The sequence below is a fragment of the Chelonoidis abingdonii genome, chromosome 2, assembly GCF_003597395.2.
Source record: "Chelonoidis abingdonii isolate Lonesome George chromosome 2, CheloAbing_2.0, whole genome shotgun sequence".
NCBI classification, from domain to species: Eukaryota; Metazoa; Chordata; order Testudines; family Testudinidae; genus Chelonoidis; species Chelonoidis abingdonii.
The window spans coordinates 288,095,505-288,114,766 of record NC_133770.1 but is presented as its reverse complement, the minus strand read 5'-3'; positions in this window follow the sequence as shown (position 1 = coordinate 288,114,766).

Genomic DNA, 19,262 nt, shown 5'->3' with positions numbered 1-19,262 from the left:
AGGGCTCTTAATAATCTCTGCATGTGTATCACAGAGAACCTTTCACATGGTGTATTAAATAATTCAAAACACTGCATATTTTGTATTAAATAATTCAGACACAGGACAGGCTCTGTGATTAGTGATCCGTATCTGATATTTTTGCAAATACAGCAAGGAGTCAAAGGATGCTCCAGATGCAAGTATAAATAGGCCCTGGGGCACATACTGTTAGCCAAAGGAATAGTGTACCAGAAAATTGGAAAGGCACCTCCTAGTCAATGGAAAACTGACTTAGGTTAATGTTAATGTGGCAGCTCTCGTAAGAACTGGTTCTGTACACTGGCCAATACTAATTTAGCCGAGCGCCTGTATTATCTTATGACTCCCACACTTAATCTTTGTGAGTAACCCTCTTGCTTGTATAGTGCCTGGTGTGAGAATTAAATAAGAGGGCTGAGGATTCGTCCTGGTATTCTACCAGCATTGGAACTAGTGAGCGGAAATGAGCTCCTCTATAGAAAAGTGAGTGAACGAGTTTTGCATGTTAACTTAACCTTAAAGATTTTCCGAGTTTTCTTGACTCATTGCTGTGTCATAAAACCCAGACAATGTGTCTTAAAGTCTATTGCTCAAACACTGCCTGTCTAAGGAGTGTGATAGACTTTTACATCTCCTGGGTTCTCTTCCCTTATCTGCCATTGACACTAAGTGCCTTAGTCTCCTTTTCGGTAAAATAGGGTTAATACCCACATTATGTGGGGGAGGTGGGTCCTATTTAGTGTCTAAAAAGCAATCTGAGATTCTCTGATGAATGGCACTTTATAAGCCCAAAATATGTTTTAGTTTTCACAACGGCTGCCTTGAAGTTGAAATAAAATAGGCAAAAAGTGTTAAAAACCAAGTTATGAAATAAAAGGCACTGGGAAAAGGCTAATGCAGTGCACATCTTTAAAAAAGGGAAGAAGGAGGATCTGGGGAACTACAGAACAGTCAGCCTCACCTCAGTCCCTGGAAAAATCATGGAGCAGGTCCTCAAGGATTCAATTCTGAAGCATTTAGAAGAAAGAAAAGTGATCAGGAACAGTAAGCTTGGATTCACCAACGGCAAGTCATGCCTGACCAACCTATTGCCTTCTATGACAAGATAACTGGCTCTGTGGATGAGGGGAAAGTAGTGGATGTGTTATTCCTTGGCTTTAGCAAAGTTTTTGACATGGTCTCCCACAGCGTTCTTGCTGGCAAGTTAAAGATGCACGGGCTGGATGAATGGACTATAAGGTGGATAGAAAGCTGGCTAGATGGTCAGGCTCAGCGGGTAATGATCAATGGCTCCATGTCTAGTTGGCAGCCAATTTCAAGCAAAGTGCCCCAAGGGTTGGTCCTGGGGCCGGTTTTGTTTAATATCTTCATTAATGATCTGGAGGATGGCGTAGACTGCACCCTCAGCAAGTTTGCAGATGACACTAAACTGGGAGGCGTGGTAGATATTTTGGAGGGTAGGGATAGGATACAGAGGAACCTAGACAAATTAGAGGATCGGGCCAAAAGAAATCTGATGAGGTTCAACAAGGACAAGTACAGAGTCCTGCACTTAGGACGGAAGAATCCCATTCACTCTTACAGACTAGGGACTGAATGGTTAGGAAGCAGTTCTGCAGAAAAGGACCTAGGGGTTACAGTGGACGAGAAGCTGGGGATATGATGGTCAAACAGGTGTGCCCTTGTTGCCAAGAAGGGTAACAGCATTTTGGGCTGTATAACGTGCGGAAACATTGTCCAGCAGATTGAGGGACGGTGAGCCATTCCCTCACTATTCGACATTGGTAAGGACCTTATCTGGCAAGTACTGTGTCAGCGAGTGGCCCCCACACTGACAAGGATGTGGAAAAATGGAATTGGAAGTCGCACGCATGAGGGCAACAAAATGATTAGGGGGTTGAAGCACGTGACTTATGAGGAAAGACTGGATATGCAGTCAAACAGGTGTGCCTTGTTGCCAAGGAAGGGTAACAACGATTTTTGGGCTGTATAAGTGGGAATTGCCAGCAGATTGAGGGACGTGATCATTCCCTTATTCGACATTGTAAGACCTTATTGGCAAGTACTGTGTCGCTTTGGCCCCCACGATGACAGAACAAGGAGTAATGGTCTCAAGTTGCAGTGGGGGAGGTTTAGGTTGGAAGTTAGGAAAAACTTTTTCACTAGGAGGGTGGGGAAGCATTGAAATGGGTTACCTAGGGAGGTGGTAGAATCTCCTTCCCTAGAGGTTTTTAAGGTCAGGCTTGACAAAGCCCTGGCTGGGATGATTTATTTGGGAATTGGTCCTGCTCTGAGTAGACGGTTGGACTAGATGACCGCCTGAGGTCCCTTCCAACCCTGATATTCTATGATTCTATGATTGCACGGGTTGGGATATCTGTCAGGAATGAGGACTTGCAACTGTGCCTGCCCAGGCTCCAGGCAGCCTATGGGCATAGCTGAGCCACAGCAAGACTGCCTGATTGGCCAAGGAAGTCAGGAAGCCTGCTCTTAAACCTCACAGCAACAACTAATCTCTGGCTGCTCAATGCATGTGCCTGCAGCTGTGATCTCTCCTATGCCTGCCCTGCTCCTGTCTTGTTCCCAGCCTTGCTTCAGTCTGCTCCAGCTCTGCTCTCCTGTTTGGTTCCTGACTTTGGCTCTAACCACTGGCACTGTTCCTGGCTGCTGACTCCAGCTCCAACCAGTAGGCCTGACTGTCCATGTCCCAGCTCAAGACAATATCGAGCAGGAAGATTAGTAGTATCACTGCTGATGGAAATGGTCCCTGGTTGCCTTTATATGAGTCTGATATGGTGTTACCACATCTGCAGCCTTGCTGTGCAACCTCTTTGGGTATGTCTTTACTGCAATTAAAAACTCATCGCTGGCCCATGCAAGCTGACTTTGGCTTGCAGGGCTCAGGCTAAGGGGCTGTTTGCAGGGTAGATGTTTGGGCTCTGGCTGGAGCCTGTACCCTAGGACTCTGCGAGGTGGGAAGGTCCCAAAGCTCAGGCTGCAGCCCAAGTCCGCATGTTTACACCACCGTTAAGCAGCCCCTTAGCATGAGCCCAAGTCAGCTGGCATGGGCCAGCCAGGGGAGTCTAATTGCAGTGTAGGCACACCCTTTGTCAACATCAAAGGGGTCAAGTAACTTGAGTGGGTCCTGGATGTTTTCAATGGAAAGACTGTATGGAGAAGGTATTCATATATGTCCAGGTGTAATATTTAAACAAATGTGTAAGTTCCTAGAGGCAAAAAGGTTGCTGGAGAGACAAATGCATTTAATAATCCCAGGCTCATATACAAATGCTATGTATAGTGCCATGCTCCATTTGCAACCTGTGATTCATAGATTCATAGACTCTAGGACTGGAAGGGACCTCGAGAGGTCATCAAGTCCAGACCCCTGCCCTCATGGCAGGACCAAATACTGTCTAGACCATCCCTGATAGACATTTATCTAACCTACTCTTAAATATTTCCAGAGATGGAGATTCCACAACCCCCCTAGGCAATTTATTCCACTGTCCAACCAGCCTGACAATTAGGAACTTTTTCCTAATGTCCAACCTAAATCTCCCTTGCTGCAGTTTAAGCCCATTGCTTCTTGTTCTATCATTAGAGACTAAGGTAAACAAGTTTTTTCCCTCCTCCTGATGACACCCTTTTAGATACCTGAAAACTGCTATCATGTCCCCTCTCAGTCTTCTCTTTTCCAAACTAAATAAACCCAATTCTTTCAGCCTTCCTTCATAGGGGTCATGTTCTCAAGACCGTTAATCATTCTTGTTGCTCTTCTCTGGACCCTCTCCAATTTCTCCACATCTTTCTTGAAATGCGGTGCCCAGAACTGGACACAATACTCCAGTTGAGGCCTAACCAGTGCAGAGTAGAGCGGAAGAATGACTTCTCGTGTCTTGTTTACAACACACCTGTTAATGCATCCCAGAATCACGTTTGCTTTTTTTGCAACAGTATCACACTGTTGACTCATATTTAGCTTGTGGTCCACTATGATCTTTCTGCCATACTCCTTCCTAGACAGTCTCTTCCATTCTGTATGTGTGAAACTGATTGTTCCTTCCTAAGTGGAGCACTTTGCATTTGTCTTTATTGAACTTCATCCGTTTACCTCAGACCATTTCTCCAATTTGTCCAGATCATTTTGAATTTTGACCTGTCCTCCAAAGCAGTTGCAATCCTCCCAGTTTGGTATCGTCCGCAAACTTAATAAGCGTACTTTCTATGCCAACATCTAAGTCAGTTGATGAAGATATTGAACAGAGCCGGTCCCAAACAGACCCCTGCGGAACCCCACTTGTTATACCTTTCCAGCAGGATTGGGAGCCATTAATAACTACTCTCTGAGTACGGTTATCCAGCCAGTTATGCACCCACCTTATAGTAGCCCCATCTAAATTGTATTTGCCTAGTTTATCGATAAGGATATCATGCGAGACCCGTATCAAATGCCTTACTAAAGTCTAGGTATAACCACATCCACCGCTTCTCCCTTATCCACAAGACTCGTTATCCTATCAAAGAAAGCTATCAGATTGGTTTGACATGATTTGTTCTTTAAAATCCATGCTGGTTACAACACCTTCCAAGTGTTTGCAGATGATTTTTCTTAATTACTTGCTCCATTATCTTCCCTGGCACAGAAGTTAAACTAACTGGTCTGTAGTTTCCTGGGTTGTTTTTATTTCCCTGTTTATAGATGGGCACTATATTTGCCCTTTTCCAGTCTTCTGGAATTTCTCCTATCTCCCATGACTTTCCAAAGATAATAGCTAAAGGCTCAGCTACCTCCTCTATTAACTTCTTGAGTATTCTAGGATGCATTTCAATCGACTTGCAGGCATCTAAGTTGTGTAGAAGTATGAGGCCAGTCTGAAGGAAATACATTTGCAGAGCCATTTCGCTGAATTGGAAATGCTGCTTTGAGGGGCTCAAACATTATATTTTTTAAAAAGGCATGAAGCTCCCAAAAGAGAAATAAGGTATTTAAAGGCAGAGACAAAAGTTCTGGCAGTTCAAATGACTGGTAGCTAGAACAGAGGGTGCTAAATATATTTGCATTTAAATAGTTGCAGCCAGTGCAAATATGTTGCTACAGATCTCATTTTAAAGTTGTTTAATGGCTGGCTGCAATAAAACTGTGACTTTTGTTTAGTGTTAGCTGCAAAACTAGCTCACTGGTAGAAAAGCTTGGCCCCAAATGTTGACTGGTAGAGAGACATTGGGAATATCCCAGGGAGTGAAGATTCTCCCTGGATTGTAAAAGGGAGATAAGCGGATTGTATTCTGGTAAGCATAGCAACTAAGGAGCAATAATGTTGCTTTCTCTGTCCCACATCCACCTAAGAGCAATATACCAGTGAGGTGGGAAGGCAGCAGAGAGGGGAGGTTGCGAGATTCTACCCTGAATTCCCCACTGCAGTGCACAGGGGCTTAAAAGGAGCATATAGTAAGTATGATCTCCACTACCAGTGTCGTGTAAGGGGCCTTAGTATAAGTGAGATTCAGGCCTTCTATCACTACCAGGGACATATTTTCTTCCACCAAATCCTGAATTCCTTGTTTGTTTCCCTAGGCTAGCATGTGACCAGCCCTGAGGAGAATAGCTGTCCTATAAGCTCTCAGTAAACAACACTGAGTCGTTGTATTTTTAGTTCATATAATACTGACAATATTTCATTGGCTTGATTCACCACTCATTTACACAGATTTAACACCATTGACTTCAATGGAGCTACTCCTGATTTATACCCTATTATAGAAATAGTAGGTCAGCTGATGTAAATTTGCTAAGCTAGACTAGACAAGCCCTTTAGTCTCCTCTAGCATGGTAGGCTCTCCATGCCACTGATCATCCTAGTAGCCCACTTCTGCATCTGGTCCAGCATGAATTCATCTTTCATAAACACAGGTGACCAGAATTGTGCAGTCAATCAGACACATCATGGTAGAGTAAATACCAGTAGCGGTCCTCTTCCACAGGACTTCAGGACTCCTAAATAACACTTGGTAAAGATATTAACCTCAGACTTACAAAAGCTATTAGTTAAAGAAGGTGTGTCGTGTTTGTGACCCAAAGGCTTTGCCAAGGAGACTCAGTGTGTATAAGAAGTAGCATTGTCCAAAAGATGAAATGGGGGACTTGGACTCAAGAGACATAAAAGTGTTCCCTGGTCTGTCATTAATGTACTCTGCAGATGTTAGCAGGTCAGTTCTGTGCCTCTGCCTGCCCATCTGCAAAATCAGGACAATAATACCCACCTTTTGCTAAGCATTTTGACAGTGTTAGATAAAGGGCATTATGTAAAGGCAAAGAACTATCACTTGCACTACTCAGTGAGCCTAGTCCTGTAGCTGTTGCACAGGCAGACCTCTCATTGAGATTAACTGAGGTTTTGCCCACAGAAGAATCAGAGGGCTAGAGGGAACTGTGTAAAGGGTGAAGGCCATTGATTCTCCAGAATGTCTCTTCTGCTTTCCAAGTGAGGTCTCTTTCACTTTTCCTATTCTGCATTCATATTCCCTAACAATATGAAAACTGTTAGAGATGTCCATGCGTTATATGGGCTCAAACGTATATTCTCTCCAATCTCCCTTTTTTATTGTGCAGTTGTTCAAAGTAAAACCATTAAATAGGAAAATCAGAAACAGTAGTTTCAGATTTCAGAGTAGCAGCCGTGTTAGTCTGTATCCGCAAAAAGAACAGGAGTTCTTGTGGCACCTTAGAGACTAACAAATTTATTTCAGAATAAGCTTTTGTGGGCTACAGCTCACTTCTTTGGATGCATAGAATGGAACACACAGACAGGAGATATTTATACATATAGAGAACATGAAAAGGTGGAAGTACGCATACCAACTGGAAGAGTCCAATCAACTGAGATGAGCTATAGTAGTTTCAGATTTGCTCATGTGCCTTTTCCAATCAATAAATGCCCAAGGAACTCAGTCATCCAGAACATAAGAACATCCATCCAGCCCAATGACCCATCTACCCAGTATCCTGTCTTCCAACAGTGGTCAATGCCAGATGCTTCAGAGGGAATTAACAGAACAGGACAATTATTGAATGATCCATTGCCTGTCATCCATTCCCAGCTTCTGTTAGTCATAGGCGTAGGGACACCCAGAGCATGGGGTTGCAGCCCTGACTATCTTTCATGAAGGACAGGTCCATCAATGGCTATTAGCCAGGATGGGCAGGGATGCAACCCTTCTCTTTGCCAGAAACTGGGAATGGACCACTTGATGATTTCCTGTTCTGTTCACTCCTTCTGGGGCACCTGGCATTGGCCACTGTTGGAAGACAGAATGCTGGCTAGATGGACCTTTGGGCTGACCCATTATGGCTGTTCTATATTTTCTGTCTTATCTATCTCTTTTCCAATGATTCCAAACATTCTGTTAGATTTTTGACTGTATTACAGAATGAGCAGATGTTTTCAGAGAACTGTCAATGAGCATTCCAAGATTGCTTTCTTGAGTAGTAACAACTAATTTAGACCTCATTGTTTTGTGTGTTTAGTTGGGATTATGTTGTCCAATGTGCAGTCGGTTTTGGATTTGACTATCTTGAGTAATTTTGTATTGTGTCAAAGTTTGAAGACTTTACTACTTACTTCTTTTTCCAGATTATTTATGAATATGTTGAACAGCATAGGTCCCAGTAAAGATCCCTGGGGGAGCCACACTATTTACCACTCTCCACTGTGAAAACTGACCATTTATTCCTACCAATTGTTTCCCTATCTTTTATCTAGTTACTGATCCATGAGAGGATCTTCCCTCTTACTCCATGACTGCTCATTTTGTTTAAAAGCCTTTGGTGTGGGAACTTGTCCAAGGCCTTCTCAAAATCCTAGTACATAATATCCACTGGATCACTCTTGTCCACATGCCAGTTGAAACCCTCAAAGAATTCTAATAAATTGATGAAGCATGATTTTCCTTTACAAAAGCCATGTTGGCTCTTCCCTTTATCTATGGGTCTGACAATTGTGTTTTTTACTATAGTTTCAACCAATTTGCCTAGTAATGAAGTTAGGTTTACCAGTCTGAAATTACCAGGATCTCCTCTAGAACCTATTTTTAACAACTAACACCCAATCATCTAGTACAGAGGCTGATTTAAGCAATAGGTTTTATACCACAGTTAGTAGATCTGCAATGTCATATTTGAGTTCCTTCAGAACCCCTGAGTGAATACCATCTGGTCTGGTGACTTATTATTGCTCAATTTATCCCCAAACCTCCTCAACTGATACCTCAATCTGTGACAGTTCCTCAGATTTGTCATTTAAAAAGAATGAGAAGATGGGTTAGGTAATATTTTTCTTTGGACTAACTTCATCTGGTGAAAGAAACTATCTTTTGAGCTACCACAGAGCTCTTCTTCAGGTCTGGGAAAGGTGCCACAGCTAAATACAAGATTGATTAGCATAAGTAGTTAACATATATTTTAAGAGACCATTCAAGATGAATTGGACAACTAACAGCTGTGCAGTCTTAGGACAGAAAAAGGGAGATGGTGGGTAACAGATTGTTGTAATAAGCCATAAATCCAGTGCCTTTATTAAGACCATGATTTTAAATTTATGACATGCAGTTCCCAGACTTGTCTTTTGAAGGTGTTGTGCAGGTTTCCTTGGGGATGAGGATTGAGAGGACAGAGATGGAGTGAATGTCCTGTGAATAGTGTCCCCCCATGGGTGATATGGAGTTTGTTGTAATAAGCCATAAATCCAGTGATAAAACACACCATCTGTAATCTACTAATCCCTTTCCTTTTTGACCTATGACTGCACAGGTGTTATTGGGCCATTTCACCTTGAATGGTCTCAGAATGTGTTAACTACTTATTCTAAACAATCTGTTCCACACTTGTATCAAGTTGTGACACTGAGTAACTTTCCCAGACCAAAGAAGAGCTCTGTGTAGTTTGCATATTTGTCTCTTTCATCATCAGAAGTTGGTTCAATAAAAGATATTGCCTCACCCACCTTGTCTCTCTGAGGGCATGTCTACAGATACAGCCGCTGCAGCGTATCTGGTGAAGCCACTCTATATCAACAGGAGAGAGCTCTCCCATCGACATAACATTCTGCCTTTTGCAGAAATGATGTCAGTGGTAGAAGCTCTTCCGCTGACATTGTGCTGTGCACATTTAGAACATAAGAATGGCCCTACTGGGTCAGACCAAGGGTCCATCTAGCCCAGTATCCTATCTTCCGACAGTGGCCAGTGCCAGGTGCCCCAGAAGGAATTAACAGAACAGGTAATCAGCAAGTGATCTCCATCTGCTGTGGAGAAGTGAAGAAGAGTGTATGGAACCTGATTTGGAGGTTTACACATAACAGATGTTAGTCATGTCACTTGATGCATGACTGGAAGGTGCTGAGATGCTGTGCTGATGAAGGCACTATACGAACCTACCTATATAGAACACAACCAAAAGGAAAAAGTCCTAATTAGCTGAGATGGAAAATACTTCCCGTCCCAGTTAGTATCTGGATAGACCAGTCTGCCTAATCTATTTTGGTGCATCAGTTATCACTGTATCTTGGTGCCAGGTCCCAAGGCTAAGCTCTGCTCAACTTCTTAGCAGTGTGTCATATAGACAGTGGACCAGCTCCTGATCTGCTGTAAATTGGCTTTGTTCCTCTGACTCCAGTAGAGCTGTACCAATTTACAGCTGAGGAATAGGTCATTAGTATGAAAATCTGGTTGTTTTAAAGCAAAATAATACCACATGCAAGGATACAGATCACGGACCAGCTCCTCAGATGGGCTGGAGCTCCGCTTAGCCCATCTGATGGGGAAGGGGCATACATGGCTTTCTGGGGACTGTCTGGGGTTGGTTCATTCCCAAGAGCAAGTTAGAACAGGAGCCTCAAGGACTGTTCTGCCAGCCCAGGATTGTTCCAGTTCAGTGTGCTCAATGAAGACCCTGAAGTGCCCCCTATGCTGGGAGGGCTGGATGTGAGTATCAAAGAGTTTATTACACCAGGGATGGAGATGGGGCCAGAATCTACTACCTTAGATTTATACTGTTTCTATATATTAATCTTTATAATTTTTCTATGTTAAACTCTTATCACTTCTTGGCCAAATATACCAGAAATTTTTCTGTGTTTGCCAAAATTGCTGGCTAAACTCTAATGTTAAAGACTGTTTTCTTTTGGACTAATGAATGTCTATAATCATAGTAAGCCTGTACTCAATTATCCACTCTGGTTTTACTGTGAATGTTAGCTGACCCTAGTGTGTTATTTATAAGCTTAATTTTAGCAGGACCATAATCTGTTATTAAATAATGGATTGTGTCCTTCTACCCTAACCTCTGATTCTTAGGGAAATGTGTCCGGGTAGCCAGAAAGGGACCACATGTAACTGATATGCAGCTGGTGTTTTTTTTCCTGAGGTTAATAAAATAACAATCTGTTGAGAGATGCTTTTAGTTTTATCAGAAATTACTCTAACAGATCTCTGTCACCATTACTTGGTTACAGGTATCTTGTGTAATTGATAAAATAATGGATGGCTGAACAGGTGTCATTAGCTCATTAATTATGTAAACCAGATATGATGAAAATAGGTTCATGGACAATAGGTAATGTTCTTTCTCTCTTTTTGTAAACATGCAAAATAAATAAAGTGATGCTTGTTGTGACACTACACCCCAAATTCTTCATAGAAAAATTATGTTATAAATATGGCATAACTAAGATATATTTTATGCAGGATGGTTCATGTAAGTCAGTGATCTACAAAATTTGGGTCACGACCCAACACTAGGTCGTGAAATGCAAGGCACTAGGTCACCTTGCTCAGCACCCAGGGACCCTGGAGGCCAGCCAGTAAAAACTAGTTGTCCCTATCTGTTCTGACACCGCACTGTGCCCCAGAAGCGGCCAGCAGCAGGTCTGGCTAGTAGGCAGGGGGCCACGGGGCTCTGCATGCTGCCCCTGCCCCGAGCAGCGGCCAATGGTTCCCGACCAATGGTAGCGGGGGAGAGGGGTGCCAAGCCTGCAGGCGAGAGCCGCACAGAGCCGCTTGTGCGCCTCCACCTAGGAGCCAGACCAGCTGCTGGTCGCTTCCAGGGTGCAGCACGGTCTGCAGTGCCAGGACAGGCAGGTAGCCTGCCTCTGCACCCCGACTGCACTGCTGACTGAGAGCAGCTGAAGGTAAGCCCGTGCCCCAACCCCATGCCCCAATCCCTTGCCCTAGCCCTGAGCCCCCTTCAAACCAGGACCCCCCTCCTGCACCCCTACCCCCTCATCCCCGGCCCCACCCCACCCAGATCCTGCACCCCCAGCCTCTGCACAAAGGACTAACACTTACATTTTGTTTTAAATGTACACTAAGAATTTGCATTAAGTCCATGCATGTGGTCCCCTCACCCTCACTCCCCCCACCCCCTGCCAGACTCCATGAAGATAATTTCAGCAATTTTCAGTATTAAAGAGAGTTGTTAGGGAAACCATCCCTATGTACTGTGTATATTGAGCATTCAGGTGTGGCACCTGTGAGGCAATGCAATATACAGACCATAAGCCGATTTCTGACACTTGGAGTAACTTTCTAGACTAATGATTTTCATCAGTCCACAAACACAGACCCTGCTGCTATAGAAGGTCAAACAGGCCCTTATTTTCCCACTAGCAATGCAAATTCTGATCATTGTGTAGTATACAAGACAATTCATGTCAAAGCAGGACCGGCGCCAGTGTTTTTGGCGTCCTAGGCACAAGGTCATTTCGCCACCTCCCTGCGCGCTGCTCCCGCGGCTCCGGTGGACCTCCCGCAGGCGTTTCTGCGGAGGGTCCACTGGTCCCACGGCTCCGGTGGAGCTACCACAGGCATGCCTGCCGCCCCCCCCAGCAAAATGCCGCCCCCCAATAATCCTGGTGCCCTAGGCAATTGCCTAGGTCGCCTAAATGGAAGCACCGACCCTGTGTCAGAGGTGAAAAAAGCAGCTTCATTTATTGATGTGTTATCGTTTCGAAGTTCAGACTTTCTGTTCGTGTCTATTCATGTAGGTAATAGCAAATGATGCGAGTGTCTTGCATACAGTTGCTCATCAGGGAGCTCATACGCCCTAACTCACAATGGTACAAGTTTGCCATATGGCCAAAAGTGTTTCTGTTTTCCCATCAACAAATTGCAACATTTTATTTAACTGTTTAGTGTATGCGGTGCTTGTGAAAGACACCAGGATGGCAGCTGATGGGAGAGAAATCTTTTACTTGTCCTTACAACAGGTCAGCAGCAATATAAACTTCCAGCACACATTCAAGCCTTTCCCTTGTGAGCCGGCTATTGTAACAAAGGTGCCAGTGTTTTTCTGATGAGGACACTACTGTCATAATAATATCTGGCAATAGCCTACATCTAATGCTTCAGAAGAATTCTAATGAAGGTCCTTGATCAATGTTAAGGTGGGGAAAGACCGTTCCTGTGATTCTTTACCCTTGTTGTATGACAGTTTCAAGAAGTGCTGTGCTCAGAAGTGATCAGAACCTCCATTTTACATCTCATCCAAAAGCCAGCATTCTTAGCAGCCTGTTGCTACTTAACCCCATGCTAGGGTAGTAGTTCAACCCTGACGAGGAGAAGACGGGTGAGCAGGGGCGGCTCTAGACATTTCGCCACCCAAGCACGGCGTCATGCCACGGGGGGCGCTCTGCTGCTCACCGTTCCTGTGGCTCTGGTGGATGTACTGCAGGCGTGCTGCCGAAGGCACCCTGCCTGCCGCCCTCCTGGTGACCTGCGGAGCATCCCCCGCAGCATGCGCTTGGCGTGCTGGGGCCTGGAGCCGCCCCTGTGGGTGAATGCTACCTCCTGAATCAACAATTACAACACCTAGTGTTCCTCAGCGTCCCAGGCAGGACTGACTCGGCCCAGCACTTTAGCTTGTGAAAACTGAGCAGCTCCCAGCATAGGATGATATTAGAACCTGAATCAAATCTCCCATCTTGTCTCAGGATAAGATGGTCATGGTAATTAAAGGTTGTTTCCGCATTTGACTCGTGTTCTTAACTCTGAGCCAAATGCAGAAGGCAAAAGGATTTCTTAGCAGATATCCAGTAAGGTTTCAGTTGCTTACATGCTTGTCCTTACCCTGTCTCTTCCCCCTAGGACACCCAATACCTAGATTCTGAGGATGTTGTACTGTCCTAACATCCGAGGTATCATAGCTCACTACCATCACATTTTAGGCTTCAGTAGGCAACAAAGAGATTCTAACTGCACTAACGCTAATGCTCAGTGAGCTGTGAGGCAGCTTTAGATGGAATAGGTACCTGCTGTATTTCAGGAGACAGGCAATTTGCTGTTTGCTGTCACCACTGCTTTGTCAGGAACATCAATTTCAGCTCAAAGTGCTCCTGAAAATGAGAGCACTTTTCACCTGCTCTGCCTGTGGAGGTGAAGGGAATCACCTCGGCCAATATTGCTTCACATTTCAAAAAAGAAAATGACCCAAATGAAACTGTACAGTTGACCAACTCTACTCACAGTCACTCGCAGGCCAGCCCTGGAGTTTACAGTGGGATGGAGTGGTAATATCTCTTGATTATTGCGATCACAATCACAGGCCTCATGCAAAGGTGGAATAGACCTTAAATGGGGAATTGCCAACATGCTTAGATCTTACTCCTTAAAAGTGGAAATGAGCCTGCAGCATGCTCCCCAGATCTGACCACATCTGAGTTTGCCAGAGTGCCGAGGACGAGGGGAGGATGAAAATCCAGACCCAGACTTTTATTCTGCAGCTGATGCCTGTTTATACCACGGGCCAATCCAAAGCCTCAGGTCAGAACAACCCTGAACTCTGGAGTGTGGGGAATCAGAATCCAAATTTCACAGCTGGTTCTCTCTATTATGGATCAAAGACTCAGATCTGAATCCCCAATCATTGGTGTGTTGGACCTCTGAATCTGAACTTTGTAGCTGGCACCTGTGTAGACTGTTATGGGATGAACCAAATCCTGCACAGGACTTTCCTGAATCTCTGGGAGGCTCAAGATCTGGACACATCTCTACTTAAAAGTATGGCCTAGTGGATAGAGCACTGCACAGGGTCTCAGGAAACCTGAGTACTCTTCCCAGCTCAGCTACTGGCTTATTGGGTGACCTTGGGCAGGTCATTTCCCTCTCAGTTCTCAGATTCCTCATCTGTAAAATCGGGATAACGATGCTGATCTCCCTTATAAAGTGCTTTGAGATCTGCTGATGCAAGGTGCTATATGAGAGTAAGGAACAGTAAATAAATCCTTATATAACGCACATTTATACAGAGTGTTTTTGACATAATGGGGTTTTCCTTTAGTGACCCATTTTTATATAGCATGCTCCTGGGAGGAAGTTTGGGTGTTGGGGGGTGCTCAGGGTAGAGGGTTTGGGGAGGGGGCTCAGAGTGCCAGATCCAGGAGAGGAACTCACCTCAGGTGGCTCCCCATGGCTGCTGTTCCTGGAGGAGGTGGAGGTGGGCTAGGCAGCTCTGTATGCTGCCTCCGCCTGCAGGTGCCACTCCTGCAGTCAACGCTCAGGGATGGATGGGGGCAGTGCCTCTGCCAGCAACAGCAAGCACAGGCAGCCACTTTGTGGGGAGCCGCCTGAGGTGAGCAACCACCGAATCTGGCACCCCAAGCCCGCTCCCATGCCCCAGCCCCCTGTCCTGAGCACCCTCCCACACCCAAACTCCCTCCCAGAGCTCACACCCTGCACCCCCTCCCATGCCTCCAACATGTCAAACTTTGTCATGTCTGGGAATGTAACCCTATTTTTCCCATTTATTCTTCAGTTTATATAACATGTTTATATATGACATGGTTTTCTAGGAACATAACTACCAGGTTATATAAGGATTTACTCCATTATTATTACAGTGATGAGGGCAGTATGAGACCCTATATAAAATAGAATAAAAAGATGCTAAAACTAATATAGTATCCCTGGGATATATAAGCAATTTCCTAAAGACGATGCACTCAGGATTTACCTTCAGCTTTAAGAAGATAATTGTCAGGCCTCAAATAGGCTGTCATTCCCCTTTATATGAAACGTTGTTTATCTATACACCTATTCTCAGTCTGACACCGGTGAGGTGAGTATAAGAATGCAATAGATTAACCTTTTAAATTTTTCAGATAAACAATTCACAAGTCCGTGTGTGCAGCACAGTAAGCACCAATAGTCCGGGGCCAACCATCTCAAATTCTATATTTAGTCTGTCCAGCTCTGCCAACAAGACCCTCCTGAAGAGTGTCCCATCCTGTGCTGCTATACCCATTTAAAGACTGAAAGTTCTGGAGTGCCACCAGGAGGCACTGCTGTGCTCTTTAAACCCACGCCACGCTGTTCTCATAATTCATATAAAACATTTGATAGTGAAGAAGTTGTATCAAACGTGCCATGCCGGCAGCCTTCCAGATTGAAGTCCTCACTCCACCCAATAGACATGACATATCAGTGTAACCTTCCCCCGTTGTCCAACCAATGTGACCGTGAGGGACCATCTTTAAGGCTCTGTCTACACTACTACAGTAAGTCGACCTACACTACGCAACTCCAGCTATGTGAATAATGTAGCTGGAGTTGACATACCTTAGGTTGAGTTTACATCACGGGATGGTCTACATCACGGGAGATCGACAGGAGAGTTTCTCCCATCGACTTACCTTACTCTTCTCATTGGGGTAGAGTACAGGGGTCGACTGAAGAGCGATCTGCTGTCGATTTGGCAGGTCTTCAGTAGACCTGCTAAATCGACTGCCAGTGGATCAATCTCAGAGCGTCGATCCCAGCTGTAGTGTAGAAATAGCCTAAAAGTGAGAAGGTAGCTGTGTCCATGACCATTTTTTAACTCTTGGCCTCTCTCCTGAGATGAGCAAAAGGGGAGTTATGAGGATGGCTTTTTCACATGGACAACCATTCACTGGAAACAGACCATCAATTCATTTCACATGGTACATTGAGCAGATATTAGCAATTCTTAGTTGCTATTATTCTAGGATGGATTTAAACCAGCAACACAGAGATGAAACCTTCAATGCCGCTTAGCCAGTCTCCTGCTACATCCTACCCATCCCATTTGTGTTCCTGTCTGTCTATGCTGCAGACACTGCAGTCATTTTAGTTCTATACTGCATATAATGGGAAAAGAAAGAAGGGATGTAGTGACTCTTCTTACAGGTACAAATAGTATCAAGTGGTTATTATACCTAACAAAGATATTGCTGTTTGTGTAAGGGCATGGAGCTGCCGCCCATCCCTTGCCTTCAATAGGAGATTTCCCTGAGGAAGGGCTGCAGGATGTAGCTTGTAGGTTTGGGAATCTGGAGGAATCTCTCACTTTTGCTAAGTAACACATTTAACAGGGTCTCATCTACTGCATGTGCCAGTTATGCAACTGACAAGCCTGCTGGAAGCAGCTTTTATTTGTTGCCACTACACTAACTCTTTCTCAATTTTCCTAGGTTTGTGTAGCTTAAAGTGGAAGGGATGTTTATTGCCACTTTTATGTGTAAGCTGCCCACAGTTCCAAGTTATTCAGGGTTTAAGGCAAGCCAGCAAATGGGCCTTTAAACTAATGGTGTTGCATCCCTGATCATGAATGATGTTGACACCAATTAGCAGAAAGGGAATCTATCAGATAAAGGGAAAGAAAGTTTATCAAGCCCTAAATGCCAGGAGTCAAAATTCAGTGCAAAATTCATTAGTCCTTATGGCAGGAGCTGCTACCAACTATTGCCAAGGGGCTAGAGGAAAATAAAAATTACATAAATAAAGTTTTCAGGCCTCTTAAATTTTGGCTTGCACAAAACTAGAGTTTCAGTAATTGTAATATTCTGTTGTATGTCCTTACACAGAGATTCTGCTGTGTGACACCAATATGAATCAGGAACAACTCGAGTGAAGTCAATGGAGTTTCCCTGGAAGAACTGAGAGTAGAATCCAGCACAAATTTGCTACATGGCATTCCTAGACCACCTGTACTAAATCTAGCACTTACCAGGTAGTGGGATGGATCTATACAGAGTGTGAATTGGTGTACCTGTCAGTTTAAGCAAGCTGAAGACTTGGTCAAAAATTTGTAGAAAGAAAGATCCACAATCTCTTGGCTCTAAACAACAGTTCAGAAAAATAAGAGAGCACTGAAAACTGCTTTATGGTGCATTACAGATAAGCTCCAGTTTAACAAAACTCTAGCAGAACATCTGACATCTTTGTATAATTGCAACTTTGTAAAACCAAATGTTGGCTGAAATATGAACTTTGGATACTGGACCAGATACGAGATTTGGATATTGGAGGTTCCAAAAACTGAGATTGACTTTTGTGCAAAAGATACGGCACAGAAGCCTGTTAATTCTCATTTTACAAACTAAAGAAGACGACAACTCTTGCTGAAGCTTAAGGTCTATGTTGCTTTTAGGAGCTGACATTACTGTATGTTTTTCTACACTTAAGCACAACATTAAAACCTGTATTGCTCTTTAGCTAATATCAGAGAATTAAGCTGAATTCACCTGTCCTCTCCAGTAAAGTCTGCTGGTCACCTAATGTTTAGCTCTCACTGAAGTATCATCCTTTTTTCTCTCACATTTGAACTAACCTGCCCAACTACAGCATTCTTAGTACTTACGTTTTGGATCCCTGCTATTCCCTTTCTGATCAGTCAAATAAGGGCAAACATATACAAGCTATGGCCAACACATCAGGAATCCTGTTTGCGGCTTGTCATTTGCTAGCATCATATAGATGATTTACTTACCTATTCAAGATATTAGCGCCATGATTCCCATTTTTTTATGTGAAGCCCTTCGGCTTTCTAAGGAAATGCAAAGGTCACAAATGCCAACAGTTCCCAAAACCAAACACTGTCAACTGTGACACACGAAAAAGAGCGATTCTCATTCCCCTCACCATAACTGGTGTCTGTTCTGTCAGTTCAAAAGGCAGTATGCTAATTTCTTACAACTCTGTTTATCCAATGATCATTTGAACTCAGCATGCCTTAAAACATGTCCTTCCTTCGACATAGAATTTTGATGGCCATCACTTTCCCTCTAGTTGTCAGGAACCCTGATGCAAGTGACTCTGAGCTTACCTTCCAGTCTCATGTATGGCATATAATGTCAGAGTTTCTGACAGTATCACGCTGGGCTTACAGCCAAGAATTATTGCCATTTCCTGTTTGCTGTGAGTGTTAGGGGCTTGTTCTATTATTTTGCTCTCTCTCCTCTTTTAGAACTAAGTGCTGCAATTCCTGTTTTACAGATCTGGCTCGGCTATTGCAAATAAAGTTCAGCTCTATGGAAATTTGCCCCAGACTTACTTAAAAAAAAAAAAATCAAACCAATATGTCGATTGCAGGGTTGTAGCCTTGTTGGTCCCAGGACATTAGAGAAAGACAAGGTAGGAAAGGTAATATCTTTTATTGGATGATGTAGAGGGGCTTAGCCGGGCTCATCCCTCTCTGGAGTGGCAGGAGACCACACCGCCTCGTGATGTCCTCACCGTTGCTGGCGTGGAATTGGTCCGGTCAGCGGAGTCTCTCACTGGGGTGACCAGGGAAGTACCACAAAACAGTTAGTCATGCCCCATCATGGGTGTTGAGTGCCAGTGAGGTGGTGGCTCAGGCCCTCAGGCAGGCCTGAGCAACAATCCTATAATTACCAAGCCCAGGCCCTAGCTCAGGGCGGGCAACAGTGAGGCAAAGGCTCAGGTCCTTAGGCAGGGGTGGAGCAGCAGTTTATATAATTGACAGGCCCGGGCCCTGCGTCAGGGGGGGGCGGCAAGGAGTCAGCGGCTCAAGCCTTCAGGCAGGAGCTGAGCTAAGACAGGTTAACATCAAGTCTAGGCTCTTGGCTTAGAAGGGTCTGGGAGATGGGGAGACTGTCACCCACTCCACTGCCCCCCAGCCTTCAGCCGCTGCCCCCCAGCCGGGGGCCCTAGCAGTGGCTGAAGGCTGCTGCTGAGTCAGTGGGGATCCTGACTGCAACACACTGACATAGGCACTGGCAGTGCTACAACCAGACAAGGATTGGCTGCCTCCAGGCCACTTTCTATCTCCCCCTTTACAGGTATCTGGGTCAGGAAGGTGTTCTCCGGGGGGTGGGAGGGTCGAGCACCATCGGCTCCTCTGCGTAACTGGTGAGGGGTAGTCTTGACAGCTCCTTCGGGCTCTGGTCAGCGTCGGGCATTGGTTGGGCATGCCAATCTTCGGATCCGCT